This window comes from Phyllobates terribilis, unplaced genomic scaffold, assembly GCF_046119375.1.
Source record: "Phyllobates terribilis strain yellow unplaced genomic scaffold, ASM4611937v1 Scaffold_4__5_contigs__length_816908805, whole genome shotgun sequence".
NCBI lineage: Eukaryota > Metazoa > Chordata > Amphibia > Anura > Dendrobatidae > Phyllobates > Phyllobates terribilis.
Window position 1 is genome coordinate 679,054,725 of NW_027362764.1, and position 25,101 is coordinate 679,079,825.

General features: G+C 43.5%; 2 non-coding genes and 1 pseudogene across 2 annotated transcripts; all 3 read left to right on the forward strand.

Moving 5' to 3' along the window:
- The first annotated feature begins 11,300 nt into the window (after positions 1-11,300).
- LOC141266739 (5S ribosomal RNA) lies at positions 11,301-11,419 on the forward strand. Its single transcript, XR_012320765.1, has one exon. It is a non-coding gene; the product is annotated as a 5S ribosomal RNA (ribosomal RNA).
- A 621-nt stretch (positions 11,420-12,040) lies between these two features.
- LOC141268878 (5S ribosomal RNA) lies at positions 12,041-12,160 on the forward strand (annotated as a pseudogene).
- A 9,273-nt stretch (positions 12,161-21,433) lies between these two features.
- On the forward strand, positions 21,434-21,553 carry LOC141267140 (5S ribosomal RNA). The gene has a single exon (XR_012321154.1). It is a non-coding gene; the product is annotated as a 5S ribosomal RNA (ribosomal RNA).
- The last annotated feature ends 3,548 nt before the right edge of the window (positions 21,554-25,101 follow it).

A 25,101-nucleotide genomic window follows, 5' to 3' on the forward strand; every position in this document is an offset into this window, starting at 1 on the left:
TGGGAATGCCAGGTGCTGTAGGCTTCTGCTTTTTCTTTCCTTCCACCAGCAGGGGGTATTCTCTTCTATGCCTTTTTTCCATTCCCTTTCACAAGTGCACACATTCATTCTCTTTTCTTTTTTTCATTTGCTTTCTCTCTTGCGCTATTTCATCTCTGCAAAATACCAGCATCCTTCTGATCACCGTGGGCCTCCAGCATTGTTGCTTCTTTACTTTTAATACTAGGACCAGCGTCTCCCGCGTGGCTGGAGGCAACCACCGGTAACCCCAAGCTGAAGACCTTTGCAGACAACACGACCCTCCTCCCTGAAGAGCAGCTCAAAGTCACTGGCAACCATCTCACCCTCTTCCTTCATTCACCCCTGGACGTCTCGCTCCGCCCCCAAGTTACGGGTCCAGCTTGCTCTTTCTGTCACATTACCGCGATGAAGGGTTTAGCCTGCAGGAGACCCTGCGCCGAGACATTTTTGAAGACACCTGATGCGGCGGGTGAATCACTGCTAAACAAACCACACCTGTAGGGATGGCACAGCCTTTGCATGGACCCTTCGGAGCCCGCCCCGTCACGGCCAGATTGCTCGCCACCAAGCAATCCTGAGAAAGGCTGGCCGGGCGATGGATCGAGCAGCGTCTACTGGCCATACCACCTTGGATACGCCCGATCTCATCTGATCTCGGAAGCTAAGCGGCGTTGGGCCTGGTTAGTACTTGGATGGGAGACTAGTGTTGAGCCACCGCCCTAGTGTTCGAGTTCGGTTCGGTTCGTTGAACACCCGTGTGTTCGCCGAAATGTTCGTCGAACTGTTCGTCGAACACCTTCGTACACCGTTAAAAACAATGGCAGGCAAACAAAAACACATAGAAACACATAGAAAACACCTTCAAAGGTGTCCAAAAGCTGACAAACTGCTCAGAAGACATAACTAACACATGGAAAAGTGACAAGTACATATAGTCATGCGAAAATAAAAGAGGTGGAGGAGTAAAAGGAGGGGGAGACACAGATATAGGCATGTCATGCCCTTCTAAAATCCAAAAAGTGAGAAGCCGACACGGCCAGTCCGCTCCTGCCCGTGCCACCTCCGTGTCGCCGGGTTTGTGCCAGAGCCGCGGTGAACCCTGACGGCCAGCCCCCCTCCCCCAATACTGGTGCCTGTCTGCTGGTGGGTCGAGCGAGCCCCCCTGTGGTGGAGGCAGCTCTAAGCTTTTTAATTTAAATTGTCTCTCTAATTTGAATGAATACACTTTAAATCCATTTACAAGGATCTATTGGAGGGCAAGTCTCATGCCAGCAGCCGCGTAATTCCAGCTCCAGTAGCGTCCACTAAAGCTGCTGCAGTTAAAAAGCTTTTATAAGGATCGAGCTCGGCTGTCCACCGCAAGGCATCCTAATGCCAGTCCCAGCCCCTATGCCTTGGGGTGCCTCCTGATGCTCTTCACTAAGTATCCCATGGTCCCGAATCATTTCCTTTGAAAAAATTAAGTGTCTAAACTACAGGTGGTGTAGCTTGCTTAACAGCCGGGATAATCCGCTGACTAGCAGACACTTCTACTAGGCACAAAGTATTTCCTGGGCTAGATGCAGTTAAAAATTTGTAATTAGATACTCTCGTTGGATGCTGAGAAAGCATTCCATAGAGTCTCCTGGCACGCCATATATGATTCTCTTAAAAAGCTTGGGGTAGGGGTCTAGGGGACCCTTTTATAGCCAAAATCACGGCCTTGTATCGCAATACGTCACCTAGGCTGAAGATAAATGGAACTGTAGCACCCTGAGGGCTCGGTTGCTACAGACGTATTGCACCTCACCCAGAGGTGTGATGTCTCACTCTCAGGTAAGGATGGAGTGTGGATCAGGACCCGACACCTGCATGCATTACACCACATTGCCGTGGGGCAGGGCGAACAATATGCCCCTGAGATGGGCACGACAGTCCCTGTCCCTGGCTGGAGTGGGGGGAGGGAACACTGAGGAAGGGGAACCCTGTAGTGCAGGAGCAGGGAGGAAGCAGTTCCTGGGTGCATTGAGAAGGGAGTATAAAAGGTGGGCACCATCTTAGTTCAGTGCAGAGAAGTCTGAGCAGAAGTGGCAGGGAGCAGGGGCTCTGCATGAGCTCTGCTCCAGAGGCGGGCCTAGTAACAGAGGCCCAGGCCTGGAAGAGGGAGAAGGAAGGAAGAGGAGCGGAGAAGGCTCCAGGAACGAGGAATGAAGGGATCCCAGGGGTGCGGACGGGCGAGTCGCCACCGCACGCCCGAATCCACCTGCGTGGAGGGGTCAGGCCAAAGGGGGAGACCGGTCCCCGAACTAGTGGAGGCAGGAAACGACCCTCAGCTAGAAACCGGAGGCTCTGACATTTTATGTGGCGCAGCCCCTCGCTACACCCGCTAGGAAGGCACCACATAGGGTCAGGGAAACTGGCGCCAAGTTTACCAAGAGGAGGCCCGAGGCAGCCGGACAGAAGTGTTGGTAAGAAAGGCCAGACAAAGGACACACAAAGGGGGTCCTGTGAAGTGCTCCAAAGTTATCTGGGAGTTGTCTGAGCCCCTCACCTGGTGAGCACAGTACGACGTGGGCAGCCGTTACCTGCAGACGTGGTCTGGATAATAAGAACTGTGAGTAAAGGCCCTGGACTGCATCACTGACTCCGTGTCGTTACTGCTGCTGCCCTTCACCATCACCCCCATCCTCCGCATACACTGCCCTGAGGCTATACTCCTCCCGTGGGGAGTTATGCTACGCTCTGCTGCACCCACAACACCAGCCTCAGCGGTCTGCCCTGTAGCAGCGGTTCACTCTGACCGCAATCCACGGGTGGCGTAGTCGGACATTTAAACATCAAAACCACATAAATAGTTCCGCCACTGGTTTGACCGCCCTGAGCCACGGAACCGGGTCGCCGCCACGAAGACTACAATTACCAGCATCCACCAAAAAGGGTCCGGCTCCGGGTGTCCCAAGGCCCAGGGGGTGCGTCAGAACATTTTCATCACCTTTCACAATCACCAATGGGACAAGGCAGGGATGTCCTCTGTCCCCTCTCTTATACATCCTAGTGACGGAGCACCTGCTCTCATCAATTCGCCATAACCCCAATATTAGGTGGATTGAGGTGGGAGGCACCGAGTACAAGTGCTCTCTATTTGCTGATGATGTCCTAGTATATATCACTCAATCACATATATCCATCCCTGCTGTTATGGCTGAAATAGATCACTTTGTTACATGGTCAAATTTTAAAATCAATGCAGCGAAGTCTGAGGCCCTCGATGTCTCCCTCCCCAAATCCATATAGGATTCCATCCAGTCCAACTTTCCCTTTGCCTGTCCCTCACAGGGTATCAAATACTTAGGAATTCCTATTCATAGAGACCTCTCCCATCTATGTTATCTTAATTTTGGGCCCTTTATTGAACAACTCCATACAGACCACGGTTGGCAAGTTAGAACTGTAAGATTCACTACGTGAACGGCTGGTGTTTTGTGGAAAAGCACATGTACACTGCGTTCAAAATTATTATGCAAAAAGTGTTTAGGAGTGATAAGGGAAGAATTTGTTTGTTTGTCAGTTAAACTCATTGATGGTGATGTGTGTCAGGGCTCTTTATATCACTGTAAGCAATTGCAGACACCTGTGCTAATTAGTTTGGCAGGTGTGTCCAATGAAAGGCAAGACTACTTAAGAAGGCTCTCTCACATTATTAAGCAGCCTACATTTTCTGCCAAAATGGGAAAGAAAAAGGATGTGTCGGCTGCTGAGAAGCAACAAATTGTGGAGTGTTTAGGTCAAGGCATGACTACAATCAACATTGTGCGATGATCAGGATGAAGTGTCTTGGCAATCAAGAAGTATGTAGCTGAATCACAGTACACACGTGTGCGTGCTGATAAGGGCAAATTGAGGACTCTTTCCTACAGGCAATTACGTCAGGTTGAAAGAGCAGCGGCCAAAAAGCCTTGTCATAGCAGCAGACAAGTTTTTGAAGCTGCTTGTGCCTCCAACGTCCCCCGAACAACAAGATGCAGGGTCCTTCAGAGGTTTGCAGCTGTGCATACGCCATCCTGTCGACCTCCTCTATCCACTTCACACAAGGAGAAACGGCTCCAGTGGGCCAAACATTACATGAAGACTGATTTCAAAACAGTTTTGTTCACGGATGAGTGCCGTGCAGCGCTCGATGGTCCAGATGGATGGAGTAGAGGATGGCTGGTTGATGGACACCCCACGCAAACACGGCTACAGCGCCAACAAGGAGGAGGTGGAGTAATGTTTTGGGCTGGAATCATGGGGAGAGAGATTGTCGGCCCCTTTAGGATCCCTGAAGGCGCTAAAGATGAACTCCATAATGTATGTGGATTTTCTCAAACAGCACTTCCTGCCATGGTTCAAGAAGAAGAACCGTGTATTTCACAGCAAGATCATTTTTCTGCATGATAATGCACCATCTCATGCTGCACATAAAACATCTGCATCTCTGGCTGATATGGGCATAAAAGGGGACAAACTTATGGTGTGACCCCCATGCTCCCCTGACCTCTACCCCATTCAGAACCTTTGGAGCATCATTAAAAGGAGTGTCTATGATGGCGGGAGGCAGTTCACATCTAAGCAACAGCTCTGGGAGGGTATTCTGTCCTCATGCAAAACAATTGAAGCAGAAACCATCCAAAACCTGACAAATTCAATGGACGAGAGAGTTCAGAAGCTCCTTTCGAACAAGGGGTCCTATGTGAATATGTAACATCACCTAGAATAAAGTTTTGAGTTGAAAACTGTTTGATTTCAGTTTCTAACAACCTGCTAATGCTTATAATTTCAAAAATGACCATTTTTTTGGTCTTTATTAAAATGAAAAGGTTGATCGAAAAGTTTGGGGGATCTAAGAGTGTGGCAACCCAGTAGTCATGATTACTTCGAATTCTGACAATATGAGGGTCATGCTGCAGGTAGTGCAGCAAGAAGGCACTTATGTGTCTTGCGCATCTCGGAGCCCCAAAATTATTTTCCGGGCTAGATGCAGCTAAAAATTATTTTTAATTTTAAATCTGGTGAAGCTTTAGTATAGATGGCCTAATAGGATCAGTGCTGCACACTGCTACAAAGCCCAAATTATTTTCCAGTCAAGATACAGATAAACATGATTAGTAATTTGAAAGCTTAAAACGGTTGGTAGGGTGATTTTAACCAATCATCAAGCTTTTACTCTCCCCAGGATGACACAGGGGTAGAAAAGTCGTTTCGGATCCATGATTTGTTCATCTTTATGAACGTGAGTCTGTCTACATTATCAGTGGAGAGCCGCGTGCGCTTATCTGTCAGCACACCACCAGCAGCGCTGAACACACGTTAAGACAGAACGCTGGCTGCGGGGCATGACAAGATCTCCAAGGCGTAAGTGGCTAGCTCCGGCCATTTATCCAGATTGGAAGCCCAAAAAGAGCAAGGGTCCAGTGACACAGTCGTGGCTTCAATGTTTACTTGGAGATACTCCTGTACCATCGTCTCTAGGCGTTGACTATGTGTCAGACTTCTTGTCTCCTGTGGCCTTGCAAAGGATGGGCTAAAAAAGTGGTGAAATGATTCCGCAAAATTGATGTTACCAGCAGATACTGTGGTTCTTTTACGGTTTGAGTGCTGAACACTTGACGGTCCCACGGTTGGCAAGTTGGAACTGTGAGATTCACTACGTGCACCACTGGTATTTTGTGGAAAAGCACATGTAAGATTCTGCAACAGTCTCTGCTGATACTCCTGCATGCGTGCATCCCTTTCTATGGCAGGAATAATTTCTGCAAATTTACTTTTGTACCGGGGATCTAACAGTGTGGCAACCCAGTAGTCAGGATTATTTCTAATTCTCACAATTCAAGGGTCATGTTGCAGGTAGTGCAGCAAGAAGGCACTCATGTGTGTTGCGCATCCAGGAGCACCAATTCCCTGTTGTATTGGTGGCGAGGTAACAATCATGCTTCCTTCCTCTGTCCTGTCCCCCCAACCTCGCACAACAGAAATGTGATCAAGGTCTCCCTCATCTGATGAGTCTTCCATTAGTTCGTCCTCCACTTCTTCCTGGGCTCCTGCACCTTCCTCACTAGTTTGGCTGCTACCATGCGCCCTGGTAAAACCATCTCCCCCACCCTCACATGCCTGCCGCCTTGGTGCTGCCGACCGTCTGGACCTTGCAGATGTTAGCCCTTCCGCATACAACTCCTCCTCCTCTACTTCCTCCACCTCCTCTTGTGCCACCACCTGACTCCGAATTCTGTTTAACATGTGCTCCAGCATGTAAATCACCGGAATAGTCATGCTGATAATGGCATCGTCAGCACTAAACATCTTCGTCGCCATTTCAAAACTGTGCAGAAGGGTGCATAGGTCCCTGATCTGAGACCACACCTCCAGCGTGATTTGCCCCACCTCTGAATCTCGTTGGCCCAGGCTATACGTCAGAACGTATTGCACCAGGGCTTGTCGGTGCTGCCACAGTCGCTGCAACATGTGCAGAGTTGAATTCCACCGGGTAGGCACATCGCATTTTAGCCGGTGAAGTGGCAGGACCAACGACTTCTGTAGAGATGTAAGTCGCTGAGCTGCGGGATGCGAACGGCGGAAGTGAGCACACAGCGACCGTGCCCTCTGCAGAAGGCCATCTAGTCTGGGATAGTGGGCTAAAAATTGCTGGACAACCAGGTTCAACACGTGAGCCATACAAGGCACGTGTGTGACATTGCCCCGGCGAAGGGCCGCACCCAGGTTTGCAGCATTATCGCACACGGCCTTCCCTGGTTTCAGGTCCAGTGGAGACAACCATTCATGAAATTGGTTCTCTAGAGCTGACCACAACTCCTCAGCTGTGTGACTCACATTTCCCAGACATTTCAATGTAAAAACCGCCTGATGACGTTGAGCCCTACTGCCAGCATAGTAAGGAGGTGTGCAGGATCCCTTCTGCGCAGTTAGAAAGCTTGTGGCATGACCAGACAGGCTTTGGGTGCAGGTGGAAGACCGAGAGGAGGTTGAGGAGGCAGAAGCAGTGGAGGGACTTTGACATAAAGAGGATTGACGCACAACTCGTGGGGACGGCAAGACTTGGACAGCAGCCCCTTGTCCTGCTGTCACCATAGTTACCCAGTGCCCAGTCAGCGACATGTAACGCCCCTGTCCATGCCTACTCGTCCAAGTGTCTGTGGTGAAATGCACCCTGTCACACACAGAGTTTCTCAAAGAAGCGGTGATGTTGTGTGCGACATGCTGGTGGAGCGCAGGCACACCTTTCTTTGAGAAGTAGTGCCGACTGGGCATCTGGTACTGGGGCACTGCGACGGACATAAGGTCTCGAAAATCCTCTGTGTCCACCAGGCGGAAAGGCAGCATTTCTGTAGCCAAGAGCTTGCAGATGGTGAAATTCAACCTCTTAGCTTTCTCATGGCTAGGAGGAAATGGTCTTTTACTTGTCCACATCTGAGGGACCGAGGGCTGGCTATTGTGCTTAGACGGGGTTGATAAGGGTGTCCCCGGCAAACTGCCGGTCTGTGAGGAATATGCAGGTGGACATGTTAGGTTGCCTTGATCCAAAGGTGGTGCTATCGATGTCGGACAGCGCTCAACACCAGCTGGTGTTCCCACCTCCAAAGAAAATGATGACCTGCCAATCACGCTGGCTGTTGCGGGTAAAGAGGTGGCAGGTCTGCGCCCCAAAACAGGTGTGACTGCTGTACCCCCAGTCACAGAGGATGAAGAGGCCGCGGATGCACAAGATATGGCAGACGGTGGTTGGCCCGGCCGGCTAGGCCATATTGTAGCACACTGAGCTTCCCACTGCAACTTATGCTTCATGTCCATGTGCCGGTTCATGCATGAAGTATTCAAACTATGTATTTTTTGGCCTCTACTTAGCTTTTGCTGACAAATGTTACAGATAACACGAGTTGGGTCATCTTTATCGATCTGAAAAAATGCCCAGGCTATGCAAGGCTTAGCACCCATGCGACCTGAAGAGCCACCACGACTTGTGGTGAGAGGCAGAGTTATGTTTGAGGATGCAGTTGTTGACGTGCTTTCAGTACTATGTCTCTGTCCAGGAAGGCGCAACCTGACCTCGTCGTGACTAGCATCTTCCTCCACCTCCTCTGCTGACCTCATCTCTTGGCTGACTGTGGGTTGACAGTAAGTGGGATCTCCAACCTCATCATCATCACCCTGTGTGTTATCATACCCGTCGTCCTCAGAGCCAACCTGTTCCTGCCCTGACAAAAAACTAAAGTTGTCGCTCCAATCAGGTATTTGAGTCTTATCATCGTCTTCCTCATTGTCTCCACCAACAGGAGTTACAATTTGGGAATGAGGGTCTACATTATGGTCAGAACCTTCTGCGTCTGGTCCTGGATCCGACTCATAAAGATTCTGGGCATCAGTGCAGATCATTTCCTCGTCTGGATTCACAGAAGCGCTGGAGTCGACCTCTGATTCCCAGGCTATAGTATGAGTAAACAGCTCTGCAGACTCAACCATCTGTTCTACCTCATACTCAGACGGGCAGCTGGAGATTTGGGAGCTGTGAGGAAGCAAGTGCGATTTGGGTGACACCTTTGAGGACTGGAGTATTTGTGATGTTGAAGTTGATGTGGAGGAGAGCCCACTTAAAGGAGCACTTGATATCCGTTGAAGCACCTGCTGTTTTTGTGCCTCATCTGGAATTTGTAGCGATTGGCGTGGCCGTAAGAAAGGGATCTTATCACATTGTCCGCTAAAAGAAGTAGACATTTTAGTTTGGCTGGAAGATGATCTTTCTTCTGCAGATGTTACTGTTGCTTTAACACCTACCCCACGGACACAACCTTTTTTCCCCTTCCCAACACGCCTATTCCCCTTTCCACCAGCAGTAGGCCTTTTTCCACTCATTTTGGTGGTTAACTAATTCACAACTCTGGAGTTGTTTGCACAAAAAAACAATGGATGGTAACCGAGCAGAGCTGAGTGGCCAAACTGTGGTATTAGGCCAAAACTATTGGCTGGGTTAGATGCAGAAAAAAATTATATTCAATTTGCAACCTGATGGAGGTCAGTATAGATGGACTAATACAACAAGTCCCACACACAGCTAGAAGCCCAATATTTCTTCAGAGGTAGATGCAGAAAAAATTATATTCAGTTTGCAACCTGATGGAGGTCAGTATAGATGGATTAATAGAACAAGACCCACACACAGCTAGAAGCCCAATATTTTTTCAGAGCTAGATGCAGAAAAAAATTATATTCAGTTTGCAACCTGATGGAGGTCAGTATAGATGGATTAATAGAACAAGACCCACACACAGCTAGAAGCCCAATATTTTTTCAGAGGTAGATGCAGAAAAAAATTATATTCAGTTTGCAACCTGATGGAGGTCAGTATAGATGGATTAATAGAACAAGACCCACACACAGCTAGAAGCCCAATATTTTTTCAGAGCTAGATGCAGAAAAAAATTATATTCAGTTTGCAACCTGATGGAGGTCAGTATAGATGGATTAATAGAACAAGACCCACACACAGCTAGAAGCCCAATATTTTTTCAGAGCTAGATGCAGAAAAAAATATATTCAGTTTGCAACCTGATGGAGGTCAGTATAGATGGACTAATACAACAAGTCCCACACACAGCTAGAAGCCCAATATTTTTTCAGAGGTAGATGCAGAAAAAAATATATTCAGTTTGCAACCTGATGGAGGTCAGTATAGGTGGACTAATAGAACAAGTCCCACACACTGCTAGAAGGCCAAATATTTTTTCAGAGCTAGATGCAGAAAAAAATTATATTCAGTTTGCAACCTGATGGAGGTCAGTATAGATGGATTAATAGAACAAGACCCACACACAGCTAGAAGCCCAATATTTTTTCAGAGCTAGATGCAGAAAAAAATTATATTCAGTTTGCAACCTGATGGAGGTCAGTATAGATGGATTAATAGAACAAGACCCACACACAAATCCAGTTATGATTTTGGTGCACGAACAGTTATCAAACATAACCTCGAACAGCCGAATTTTTCTCAAATTGTTCGTGTTCGCCGAACGGCTCGAACACCGCCCAAAACAGCTCGAATTTGAGATTGGCGAACAGTTCGAGTAGAACAACGCTCATCTCTATGGGAGACCACCTGGGAATTCCAGGTCCAGTAGGTTTTTTCTTTTTCCTTCTTTCCACCAGCAGGGGGCACTCTCTTCTATGCCTTTTTTCCATTCCCTTTCACAAGTGCACACATTCATTCTCTTTTCTTTTTTTCATTTGCTTTCTCTCTTGCGCTATTTCATCTCTGCAAAATACCAGCATCCTTCTGATCACCGTGGGCCTCCAGCATTGTTGCTTCATTACTTTTAATACTAGGCTCCTTTTCACCAGGGCCAGCGTCTCCCGCGTGGCTGGAGACACCGACCTTAAGTAACTTAGATGATGGAAGCTCCAAGGCCTCTGAGCCAGTTGGCAGCTAAGTACGCTACCCCGCCGCCTTCACACAGGCCTAACACCGAGCTCCTTGCCACGGCTAGGAGTGCTTATTGACTCCGCATCTCGCCGTGTGGAAATGATGGCGTTAAAAGCACCCAGGGCCGTGAAGGGGCCAGGCTTTCAGCAGGTGCCCAGGGAATGCTTTGGATGCCGGCCGCCTAGCGAGGGCCAGCAGAAGTAACATGTTTTTCTGCAAAGAAGCTTGTGTGACCAACTCAGACGGCTGACAAAGAGCTAACCTCAGTGCAAGGAAGGCAAGGAAGGTGCGGAAGGTGCGGAAGGAATTGGGGAGGGAGGGGGTGATTCCTGCTAGGGCCCTGAAATCATAAAACAGGCAGGAGAGTCTGACGCATGGTGACGGAGAGGTTGTAGAGGCAGATAGGGGGTGTTATCACGTGCGAGCACGTGTGCATGCTGGCTTGTGTGTGAGAGTGCGCTTCCTAGGTGTGGCGCGCTGCAGACAGTCAAAGGGATTGTTCCCTTTCATTAAAAGTTAATCCCCGGCTGCAGGCTATTAGAAAGCAACTAACCGCGCTCTACTCACCCTTCCCGGGTCTGCCGGTGAGTCTCGCCTTTGCTCCCGGCCTGTGGCATTGGCCGTGAAACTGACGTTCCGTCGACAGCGCTGCAGCCGATCAGTGAGCTCAGCGGCTCTGAGTGGGGCCTTCTGTCTACAAGACCTTTTAAGGAAGCCAGCAAAAAAATTGAAGAGAAGGGAAAGCACAAAAGGACCTGATCTTCATGAGCACTGGAAAGGGCAGCCAGCAGCCAGACTTCAAAGTAGAAAAGCAGCAAGTGAGAGGCTTGTCTCTGCCCACGGCCACACCACCCTAAACATGCCCGATCTCGTCTGATCTCAGAAGCTAAGCAGGGTTGGGCCTGGTTAGTACTTGGATGGGAGACCACCTGGGAATACCAGGTGCTGTAGGCTTTTGCTTTTTCCTTCCTTCCACCAGCAGGGGCCACTTTCTTCTATGCCTTTTTTCCATTCCCTTTCACAAGTGCACACATTCATTCTCTTTTCTTTTTTTCATTTGCTTTCTCTCTTGCGCTATTTCATCTCTGCAAAATACCAGCATCCTTCTGATCATCGTGGGCCTCCAGCATTGTTGCTTCTTTACTTTTAATACTAGGCTCCTTTTCACCAGGACCAGCGTCTCCCGGGTGGCTGGAGGCAACCACCGGTAACCCCAAGCAGAAAACTTTTGCAGGCAACACGACCCTCCCCCCTGAAGAGCAGCTCAAAGTCTCTGGCAACCATCTCACCCTCTTCCTTCATACACCCATGGACGTCTCGCTCCGCCCCCAAGTTACGGGTCCAGCTTGCTCTTTCTGTCACATTACCGCGATGAAGGGTTTAGCCTGCAGGAGACCCTGCGCCGAGACATTTTTGAAGACACCTGATGCGGCGGGTGAATCACTGCTAAACAAACCACACCTGTAGGGACGGCACAGACTTTGCATGGACCCTTCGGAGCCCGCCCTGTCACGGCCAGATTGCTCGCTATCAAGCGATCCTGAGAAAGGCTGGCCGGGCGATGGATCGAGCAAAGTCTACTGGCCATGCCACTTTGGATACGCCCGATCTCTTTTGATTTCGGAAGCAAAGCAGGGCTGGGCTCAGACAGTACTTGGATGGGAGACCTCCTGGGAACACCGAGTGCTGTAGACCATTTTGATGACGTTTTGCCCTACTGCCCAGCTCGGCTAGCATGGAACGGCGCCTTGCCGGACACCGACCTTAAGTAACCTAGATGATGGAAGCCCCAAGGCCTCTGAGCCAGTTGGCAGCTAAGTACGCTACCCCGCCGCCTTTACGCAGGCCTGACACCGAGCTACTTGTCACGGCTAGGAGTGCTTATTAACTCCGCAGCTCGCCGTGGGGAAATGATGGCGTTAAAAGCACCCGGGGCCGTGAAGGGGCCAGGCTTTCAGCAGGTGCCCAGGGAAGGTTTTGGATGCCGGCCGCCTAGCGAGGGCCAGCAGAAGTAACATATATCTTTGCAAAGAAGCTTGTGTAACCAAGCCAGACGGCTGCCAAAGAGCTAACCTCAGTGCAAGGAAGGCAAGGAAAGTGCGGAAGGAATTGGGGAGGGGAGGGGTGGGTGATTCCTGATAGGGCCCTGAAATCATAAAACAGGTAGGAGAGTCTGATGCATGGTGACGGAGAGGTTGTAGGGGCAGATAGGGGGTGTTGTCACGTGCAAGCACGTGTGCATGCTGGCATGTGTGTGAGAGAGCACTTTCTAGGTGTGGCGCGCTGCAGACAGTCAAAGGGATTGTTCCCTTTCATTAAAAGTTAATCCCCGGCTGCAGGCTATTAGAAAGCAACTAACCGCGCTCTACTCACCCTACCCGGGTCTACCGGTGAGTCTTGCCTCTGCTCCCGGCCTGTGGCATTGGCCGTGAAGCTGACGTTCCTTCGACAGCGCTGCAGCCGATCAGTGAGCTCAGCGGCTCTGAGTGGGGCGTTGTGTCTACAAGACCTTTTAAGGAAGCCAGCAAGAAAATTGAAGAGAAGGGAAAGCACAAAAGGACCTGGTCTTGCTGAGCACTGGAAAGGGCAGCCGACAGCCAGACGTCAAAGTAGAAAAGCAGCAAGTGAGAGGCTAGTCTCTGCCTATGTCCACACCACCCTGAACACACCAGATCTCATCTGATCTTGGAAGCTAAGCAGGGTTGGGCCTGGTTAGTACTTGGATGGGAGACTGTAAAATAATACTCTACCTGTATTATTTTTTTCTACTGAGGACTTCTCAAAGTATCAATATCACGATATTCCTATAAAAAAATGTATCTATTTATTCTTGGATTGTCCATTAAAAAGAATCAGATTGCAGCAGGTACATACAATAATTAGTTATGAAGTAATTGTCCATTTGTACATAATTAGCTTAATTGTTGAGATTCACCCATCTTTCCTTGGATCCTGGCTGGTAAATCATGTCTTTGTCCAGCATGTGTCCAGGCCTACATGTCATCTGCTTCTCAGCATGAAGATTCTGTGTCTTGTGGGATGGGCAGAGCAAGAGAGCCCCCCCTTTCTGTACCATGGGCTTTTATAGCCAGTCGTATGGCACACCTGTTCTACATATGGTAGTGAACCAAAAATACACACACAACTAGCGCATGTCAACTAGACACGATGGCTGAGGCATAGAAGTCAGAAAAATGATTATCGATTAACATTCCAAATGAATTTCCATAATTAACCATTTAACATTTCCCCCTTTTTTGAGAATAAAAGGACTTTAACTGAAATTTCTCAAAAGAAGATACATTCATCAATCATTTTTTCTTTCCTTCTTCCTTGGCAATATCATTAAATTTCCATAATAATAATAATAGTAATAATAGTATCAATATCGGTTTATTGTTTTATAATGATGTGAATTCATGTTATGGTAAGCCGCGACTAATATTCATTTAATATGTATAATTATACTTCCCTATATCTAAATTGAAGCAATCGCGGGTTCAATCGTCATCATCTGATGTCATCGGGTCGTCGTCTCGTCTTCTTCTTGGTTCTTTTATAACACAGTCTTTAGATGAAAACTCCTTTGAAATAAATTACAGCATGTAGATATTGTACAGTCCATAATTGTGTTCATTATTGTTCAGTCCATAAACTGTACTCTTTATTAGAAAGATCATGTGTGTCAGTTGATAAGAAAACAAAGTCCATGGATGAAATGTAGCTTTAATATCTGTGCAGTGTCACCTGGACTTACGTTGGATCATCTTTGGAATCTTCCGTGTGTTCGCACTGGTCTCGTGTCACTTTTGGAACAGATGTGACGTCTTTGGTCAGTAAAGCAAGGGTTAACTTGACACTTTCCTGCTTTATATAGCACCATAACCAGTACTCAGTCCTTTTTATACATGACACATATGCCAGGTATTACCTGTTCACCAGCTTTCATTGAAGCGTTGCAGGTGATAAGAAACCAGTGGAACGTGATGAAACTTGAACACAACACAGTACATATAGGATCATCGTCCTCTGCCGTCTTGGTGATCAGTGGTGTGAATTGTATTGTATGTAATGGACACAGTCTATTATAACACTCAGCATTCACACCTGTTACCTTCTGAGACGTCCGGATATCAGTTGCTTCTTCTTGTAACTTTTGAGAATCTCTTTGATTTATAAAAATTAAAAGTCTTTATTAAGATATAATTCATAATTGCGATGTTTTGATTGAAGTCTTCATTCCCTAATCTGATACCAAATCTGGCAGTTTTTCCTAACCTATAATATCACAGCGTACCATAGCAATCAGTAATATCCATCTAATTATTATCAAAATATTAAAATAAATTATGTTTGGAATAATAAACAATAATAGATAATAATTCATTATCAATCAAGTTCTCCATATGATAGAACATTTTTATGTCATAGGTGTAATTACCTTTTCCAACCCATAGGTGTCAGTGTATTTTGAAAAAACAAGTTTTTATATCTTTATTAAACCAATAATATCAAAGAATGTATACTCCTGAACCAAAATGAATAAATATATGAATGTAGGAATGAATGAATGAATGAATAAATGAATGAATGAATTGTTGTGTTTACTCAGAAAATGTAAACATTTTTTTCCTTAGCAATATATATTTAATGAAGCAATACTCTTGTATTAGACATTACTTTATTAAATATTAATGTGTTTTCTCAATTGAGATATTGAACTCAAATAAAATCAAATGAGAATTAAAAAATGAAAAAATAGAAAAATAAGAAGTATAAAGTAAGAATAAAATTTTAAAAATGAAAAATAAAATTAAGAGTAAAAATAAGAATAAAAATAAAAATAAGGCCTTTAAATTTTAATGACAAATGCAGAGTAATTATATTCTCCATAAAAAATACCCTTATATCTCCATTATCTGGATGATTTCATATTTGTCATAACCTTGTACCACCAAAAAATATTAAATTATGCAACTTTGCATGTAATACCCTTCTTAATTATACCATAGTACCTTATTATTATTTCTTCTTTATTAAAATGTGTGGAAAATAAGTATTGATCAAAAGTGATTATGTAATCAGGATCAAAAACACATTTCCCCCTTAATACCAAAAATATTATTTTATAAAATTTATGTATATATCAGAACCAAATTAAAAATAATTATTCTTTTAGAAATATTGTGCATAAATTTCATATCGATGAGTAGCATAGATTTAACTAAAGAGAGGTGTGTACCTATTTAGGTAACCATTAAAAATAATATTATAGTTATTCAAGAATATTATCATGTGGAAAATTATTCTAAATATAAATTTGTTTTGTAAACCATTTTGATGTGTGGTTGCCCTTATCCACTATTAGTTAAATCAAGAAATAATAATTATTAAAGAAATATAGAAATATATATATGTAGATAATACCTAATTATGTATTATAATTTCCTCAGAATTAAATGTATTTTTGTACCTTCACATAAAGAAACATTTTTTTTTTTCAAACATACAAACATACGAGGCCTCTGTCACATCAATCACACTTAGCAGCTGCTGATTTACTCATCTGTCACCTTCACTCTGACATTCACAGATCTGTTCAACTCAAACATTCCACATATGAAGTTTTATATATATATATATATATATATATATATATATATATATATATTTAACCCAAAATTGTTGTATCCCAATTTATTAATGCGCATTGCCATATCAATTGAATATCTTTATATTTCTTTGAATATTCCCCAAGTACATATTATATAATATGAGAGTAAGTCACTGGAATTTCAGACACTTGAAAAAACTCTTGTCTTAGATTCTTTTTTCACTGGCTGCCCGGTCTTAAGTTACATCAGTTGAAAATAGAATGAATGGGATCCTATACTATTAGCTCAAAGTTCAAAGGCCGCAGCTGTCACACGTCATGCTGTAAAGCTACTTTAATTTGCACGAACACTTCATGCACAGAAAATATTAGCAACACAAAAGAATTAATAAGTATTACATATATATTATAGTTCAACTAGATATATTGTTATTATTTTAAAATGTTATACACATAAAATCATGCAATTTTTTCACTTCCTGTGTGAATAAAGAAATAAATCCATTTTAGAGTTCTTTGATCAAATCCTGCTTTGGAATGAAAACTCTAAGGAAATATAAGAAAATAAAGTTAAATATCAAATTCAGACAGAAACAGAATTATTTAAATATCTTATACATACAGTGCCTACAAGTAGTATTCAACCCCCTGCAGATTTAGCTGGTTTGATAAGATGCAAATAAGTTAGAGCCTTCAAACTGCAAACGAGAGTAGGTTTTATGAACAGAAGCATAAATCTTACAAACCAAAAAGTTATGTTGCTCAGTTGAATTTTATTAAATTTTAAACATAAAAGTGTGGGTCAATTATTATTCAACCCCTATGTTTAATATTTTGTGGAATAACCCTTGTTTGCAATTACAGCTAATAATCGTCTTTTATAAGACCTGATCAGGCCGGCACAGGTCTGTGGAGTTATCTTGGCCCACTCCTCCATGCAGATCTTCTCCAAGTTATCTAGGTTCTTTGGGTGTCTCATGTGGACTTTATTCTTGAGCTCCTTTCACAAGGTTTCAATTGGGTTAATGTCAGGAGACTGACTAGGCCACTCCAACACCTTGACTTTTTCCCTCTTGAACCAGGCCTTGGTTTTCTTGGCTGTGTGCTTTGGGTCGTTGTCTTGTTGGAAGATGAAATTACGATCCATCTTAAGATCCTTGATGGAGGAGCGGAGGTTCTTGGCCAAAATCTCCAGGTAGGCCGTGCTATCCATCTTCCCATGGATGCGGACCAGATGGCCAGGCCCCTTGGCAGAGAAACAGCCCGACAGCATGATGCTGCCACCACCATGCTTGACTGTAGGGATGGTATTCTTGGGGTCGTATGCAGTGCCATCCAGTCTCCAAACGTCACGTGTGTGGTTGGCACCAAAGATCTCGATCTTGGTCTCATCAGACCATAGAACCTTGAACCAGTCTGTCTCAGAGTCCTCCAAGTGATCATGAGCAAACTGTAGACGAGCCTTGACATGACGCTTTGAAAGTAAAGGTACCTTACGGGCTCGTCTGGAACGGAGACCATTGCGGTGGAGTACGTTACTTATGGTATTGACTGAAACCAATGTCCCCACTGCCATGAGATCTTCCCGGAGCTCCTTCCTTGTTGTCTTTGGGTTAGCCTTGACTCTTCGGACAAGCCTGGCCTCGGCACGGGAGGACACTTTCAAAGGCTGTCCAGGCCGTGGAAGGCTAACAGTAGTTCCATAAGCCTTCCACTTACGGATGATGCTCCCAACAGTGGAGACAGGTAGGCCCAACTCCATGGAAAGGGTTTTGTACCCCTTGCCAGCCTTGTGACCCTCCACGATCTTGTCTCTGATGGCCTTGGAATGCTCTTTTGTCTTTCCCATGTTGACCATGTCTGAGTGCTGTTCACAAGTTTGGGGAGGGTCTTAAATAGTCAGAAAAGGCTGGCAAAAGAGATCTTTAATCCACACATGTGAAGCTCATTATTCTTGGTGCCTGAACTACTTCTTAATACTTTAGGGGGACCAAACAGAATTCTTGTGGTTTGAGGGGTTGAATAATAAATGACACTCTGAATTAACTTTTAACGTTTTAAAAAAACAAAAAAACAAAAAAAAAGTTGCTGCAGTGCATTTCCCACTTCCAGGCTGATCTACAGTACAAATGTCACAATGCCAAGTTAATTCCGCATGTGTCAACCACCTAAATCTGCAGGGGGTTGAATACTACTTGTAGGCACTGTATATTGGTTGGTTCTAATGTAATTCAAAATATTGCTACTTAAATTTATATATATGAAGTTCTAATTTATTAATTAATATATATATATATATATATATTTTATAAACGTATATATAAATACAATTATACGCAATCTCTACTTAGACAAGTGTATATATATATATATGTATATATATATATGAACTATTAGAAACTATGTAACTACAATTTTACTGTATAAGATTATAAATAAATATTGAGACATTGTATTACATTTTGATACAACATTATAATTACAGTTTTTCCTTAGCCACTCCCTAAACCAAATCTTCTGTCTCTCTCAAATATCACCAGGAACGCCCTATTTAGGAAAGACATTTTTCTATCCTTCAAAACCTCAGAGAACTGCCTGTTCTTCTGTCCACATTCCATGACGTCACAGTGAGTTGGTCGTCTCACCTGTCTCTGTCCATCAGTTTCAGCCATTTTCCTTTTTAGAGAATCACAGTTCTGACTGAGAATTAACTCATTCTGTGGAGAGATGGATCTTTGCACTGGCTGATATGGCTTATAACATATATGAAATCTTCTGCGTATTTGATAGAGTTCACTATAGGGATGACTCAGTCTAGAAGAGTTTGATATTGGCTTTTGGTAAGATTTTACCTTTCCTGGTTTTATAAATTTAGCTTGATTTATTTTCTTTTCACGATTCTCATGTTTTCTAACAAAATCCAGCATCTGCGCACATTCAAATAATGAATTTTTTTGTGATGCCATAACTTGGGAAACTGAATTTAGGAATTTGAATTTTTGTACAAAACTTGTTATCATATGTTGTACTTTTCCATTTTTGATGAGAGCTTTGTACACCCGTTCAAATATGGACATGAATGTATATGTACATTCCTTCCTACCAATCCTTAGTTTCTGCAGATCTTCTATGTTGGGAAAATCCTTTGTGACACAATAAAGCAAATATCTTAATCTGTCCAAATCATTTTCCCATCCATTAGGAGAGTCATTTTCACAGGGCATTAAATGTAAACGTCTGGACAATGTCACAGGAATCCATATTTTAAATAATTGATTCCTCTCCTCATTGGATAAATCAAACTTATCAGAGAAGCTCTCAAATGTCTCTGAATTTCTACAGGCATGGATTTTGACATCATATTTTGGCATGATTTTGTATAATTTCAGCAAATTTTTCCTCATTTTAATTTGGAGTTGAGCCAGGGTAATTCCAGAATTCTCTGATATTTTTAGTGGCTCTTGTACGTCCGTTCCTCCTACGTCACTCACGTCTCCTCCCACATCACCTAGTATGTCGGTTTCTCGTATGTCAGTCATGTCTCCTCCCATGTCAGGTTTCTGTATGTCCGGCTCTTGGTCAGACCCAAGGTCACCTTCAGTTACAGACACGTGTCTTACTTCTTGTTCATTTTCCACATTACAGTCAGAATCAGTATCACCGTCTGACACTTCTACACTATTTTCCTGCTTAGAAATCTCTAACAAAAGACTATGAAAAAAATCTACCAAATGTAGAATATTTCTCAATTTCTGTTTGTCTCTATTTACCAATTTAGAAGTTAACTGTAAATTCTGCAATTCACATTCTTTGTATAAACTGAGCCACAAAACTTCTATGTCATCTCCAACATTAACTTTGAAATTAATATTACTTTGTTTAGCAAAAGAAGAAATTATATCCATATTTTGCTTACCTTAAGATTCCTTGGCTTCTCTTTATCAACACGTCCTGTCTTCAGTTCGTCTGATTCTTTTCCTGTGTGATTCTGTTCCTTGTTAGTACCTCTGCTTCCTGTCTTTCCTCAGTCTGTAGGTCCTTTCTGCTTCTCGTGACAAACTAGTGAATTTACTGACACGTGAACAACAGCTGTTCAGCTCGTCAGGACTCCCCCCTTGTTCACGGAAGAAATTCACTTACTTAATTTAAAAAACAAAAAAACAGGACTGGCTGGCTCACCATTGTAAAATAATACTCTTCCTGTATTTTTTTTTCTACTGAGGACTTCTCAAAGTATCAATATCATGATATTCTTATAAAAAATGTATCTATTTATTCTTGGATTGTCCATTAAAAAGAATCAGATTGCAGCAGGTACATACAATAATTAGTTATAAAGTAATTGTCCATTTGTCCATAATTAGCTTAATTGTTGAGATTCACCCATCTTTCCTTGGATCCTGGCTGGTAAATCATGTCTTTGTCCAGCATGTGTCCAGGCCTACATGTCATCTGCTTCTCAGCATGAAGATTCTGTGTCTTGTGGGGTGGGCAGAGCAAGAGAGCCCCCCCTTTCTGTACCATGGGCTTTTATAGCCAGTCGTATGGACACCTGTTCTACATATGGTAGTGAACCAAAAATACACACACAAATAGCGCATGTCAACTAGACACGATGGCTGAGGCATAGAACTCAGAAAAATGATTATCGATTAACATTCCAAATGAATTTCCGTAATTAACCATTTAACAGAGACCGCCTGGGAATGCCAGGTGCTGTAGGCTTTTGCTTTTTCCTTCCTTCCACCAGCAGGGGGCACTCTCTTCTATGCCTTTTTTCCATTCCCTTTCACAAGTGCACACATTCATTCTCTTTTCTTTTTTTCATTTGCTTTCTCTCTTGCGCTATTTCATCTCTGCAAAATACCAGCATCCTTCTGATCACCGTGGGCCTCCAGCATTGTTGCTTCTTTACTTTTAATACTAGGCTCCTTTTCACCAGGACCAGCGTCTCCAGCGTGGCTGGAGGCAACCACCGGTAACCCCAAGCAGAAGACCTTTGCAGGCAACACGACCCTCCCCCCTGAAGAGCAGCTCAAAGTCACTGGCAACCATCTCACCCTCTCAACCTCTTCCTTCATTCACCCCTGGACGTCTCGCTCCGCCCCCAAGTTACGGGTCCAGCTTGCTCTTTCTGTCACATTACCGCGATGAAGGGTTTAGCCTGCAGGAGACCCTGCGCCGAGACATTTTTGAAGACACCTGATGCGGCGGGTGAATCACTGCTAAACAAACCACACCTGTAGGGACGGCACAGCCTTTGCATGGACCCTTCGGAGCCCGCCCCGTCACGGCCAGATTGCTCGCCACCAAGCGATCCTGAGAAAGGCTGGCCGGGCGATGGATCAAGCAGTGTCTACTGGCCATACCACCTTGGATACGTCCGATCTCGTCTGATCTCGGAAGCAAAGCAGGGCTGGGCTCGGACAGTACTTGGATGGGAGACCTCCTGGGAATACCGGGTGCTGTAGACCATTTTGATGACGTTTTTACCTACTGCCCAGCTTGGCTAGCATGGAACGGCGCCTTGCCGGACACCGACCCAAAGTAACTTAGATGATGGAAGTCCCAAGGCCTCTGAGCCAGTTGGCAGCTAAGTACGCTACCCCGCCGCCTTCACGCAGGTCTGACACCGAGCTCCTTGCCAAGGCTAGGAGTGCTTATTGACTCCGCAGCTCGCCGTGTGGAAATGATGGCGTTAAAAGCACCCGGGGCCGTGAAGGGGCCAGGTTTTCAGCAGGTGCCCAGGGAAGGTTTTGGATGCCGGTCGCCTAGCGAGGGCCAGCAGAAGTAACATGTTTCTCTGCAAAGAAGCTTGTGTAACCAAGCCAGACGGCTGACAAAGAGCTAACCTCAGGGCAAGGAAGGCAAGGAAGGTGCGGAAGGAATTGGCGAGGGGGGGTGATTCCTGCTAGGGCCCTTAAATCATAAAACAGGCAGGAGAGTCTGACGCATGGTGACGGAGAGGTTGTAGGGGCAGATAGGGGGTGTTGTCACGTGCGAGCATGTGTGCATGCTGGCTTGTGTGTGAGAGTGCGCTTCCTAGGTGTGGCGAGCTGCAGACAGTCAAAGGGATTGTTCCCTTTCATTAAAAGTTAATCCCCGGCTACAGCCTATTAGAAAGCAACTATCCGCGCTCTACTCACCCTACCCGGGTCTACCGGTGAGTCTCGCCTCTGCTCCCGGCCTGTGGCATTGGCCGTGAAGCTGCCGTTCTGTCGACAGCGCTTCAGCTGATCAGTGAGCTCAGTGGCTCTGAGTGGGGCGTTGTGTCTACAAGACCTTTTAAGGAAGCCAGCAAAAAATTTGAAGAGAAGGGAAAGCACAAAAGGACCTGGTCTTGCTGAGCACTGGAAAGGGCAGCCGGCAGCCAGACGTCAAAGTAGAAAAGCAGCAAGTGAGAGGCTTGTTTCTGCCTACGGCCACACCACCCTGGACCTGCCCGATCTCATGTGATCTAGGAAGCTAAGCAGGGTTGGGCCTGGTTAGTATTTGGATGGGAGACTGTAAAATAATCCTCTTCCTTTATTATTTTTTTCTACTGAGGACTTCTCAAAGTATCAATATCACGATATTCTTATAAAAAAATGTATCTATTTATTCTTGGATTGTCCATTAAAAAGAATCAGATTGCAGCAGGTACATACAATAATTAGTTATAAAGTAATTGTCCATTTGTCCATAATTAGCTTAATTGTTGAGATTCACCCATCTTTCCTTGGATCCTGGCTGGTAAATCATGTCTTTGTCCAGCATGTGTCCAGGCCTACATGTCATCTGCTTCTCAGCATGAAGATTCTGTGTCTTGTGGGGTGGGCAGAGCAAGAGAGCCTCCCCTTTTTGTACCATGGGCTTTTATAGCCAGTCGTATGGACACCTGTTCTACATATGGTAGTGAAACAAAAATACACACACAAATAACGCATGTCAACTAGACACCATGGCTGAGGCATAGAACTCAGAAAAATGATTATTGATTAACATTCCAAATGAATTTCCATAATTAACCATTTAACATTTCCCTCTTTTTTGAGAATAAAAGGACTTTAACTGAAAAATCTCAAAAGAAGATACATTCATCAATCATTTTTTCTTTCCTTCTTCCTTGGCAATATCATTAAATTTCCATAATAATAATAATAGTAATAATAGTATCAATATCGGATTATTGTTATATAATGATGTGAATTCATGTTATGGTAAGCCGTGACTAATATTCATTTAATATGTATAATTATACTTCCCTATATCTAAATTGAAGCAATCGCGGGTTCAATCGTCATCATCTGATGTCATCGGGTCGTCGTCTCGTCTTCTTCTTGGTTCTTTTATAACACAGTCTTTAGATGAAAACTCCTTTGAAATAAATTACAGCATGTAGATATTGTACAGTCCATAATTGTGTTCATTATTGTTCAGTCCATAAACTGTACTCTTTATTAGAAAGATCATGTGTGTCAGTTGATAAGAAAACAAAGTCCATGGATGAAATGTAGCTTTAATATCTGTGCAGTGTCACCTGGACTTACGTTGGATCATCTTTGGAATCTTCCGTGTGTCCGCACTGGTCTCGTGTCACTTTTGGAACAGATGTGACGTCTTTGGTCAGTAAAGCAAGGGTTAACTTGACACTTTCCTGCTTGATATAGCACCATAACCAGTACTCAGTCCTTTATATACAGGACACATATGCCAGGTATTACCTGTTCACCAGCTTTCATTGAAGCGTTGCAGGTGATAAGAAACCACTGGAACGTGATGAAACTTAAACACAACACAGTACATATAGGATCATCGTCCTCTGCCGTCCTGGTGATCAGTGGTGTGAATTGTATTGTATGTAATGGACACAGTCTATTATAACACTCAGCATTCACACCTGTTACCTTCTGAGACGTCCGGATATCAGTTGCTTCTTCTTGTAACTTTTGAGAATCTCTTTGATTTATAAAAATTAAAAGTCTTTATTAAGATAGAATTCATAATTGCGATGTCTTGATTGAAGTCTTCATTCCCTAATCTGATACCAAATCTGGCAGTTTTTCCTAACCTATAATATCACAGCGTACCATAGCAATCAGTAATATCCATCTAATTATTATCAAAATATTAAAATAAATTATGTTTGGAATAATAAACAATAATAGATAATAATTCATTATCAATCAAGTTCTCCATATGATAGAACATTTTTATGTCATAGGTGTAATTACCTTTTCCAACCCATAGGTGTCAGTGTATTTTGAAAAAACAAGTTTTTATATCTTTATTAAACCAATAATATCAAAGAATGTATACTCCTGAACCAAAATGAATAAATATATGAATGTATGAATGAATGAATGAATAAATGAATGAATGAATTGTTGTGTTTACTCAGAAAATGTAAACATTTTTTTCCTTAGCAATATATATTTAATGAAGCAATACTCTTGTATTAGACATTACTTTATTAAATATTAATGTGTTTTCTCAGTTGAGATATTGAACTCAAATAAAATCAAATGAGAATTAAAAAATTAAAAAATAGAAAAATAAGAAGTATAAAGTAAGAATAAAATTTTAAAAATGAAAAATAAAATTAAGAGTAAAAATAAGAATAAAAATAAAAATAAGGCCTTTAAATTTTAATGACAAATGCAGAGTAATTATATTCTCCATAAAAAATACCCTTATATCTCCATTATCTGGATGATTTCATATTTGTCATAACCTTGTACCACCAAAAAATATTAAATTATGCAACTTTGCCTGTAATACCCTTCTTAATTATACCGTAGTACCTTATTATTATTTCTTCTTTATTAAAATGTGTGGAAAATAAGTATTGATCAAAAGTGATTATGTAATCAGGATCAAAAACACATTTTCCCCCTTAATACCAGAAATATTATTTTATAAAATTTATGTATATATCAGAACCAAATTAAAAATAATTATTCTTCTAGAAATATTGTGCATAAATTTCATATCGATGAGTAGCATAGATTTGACTAAACAGAGGTGTGTACCTATTTAGGTA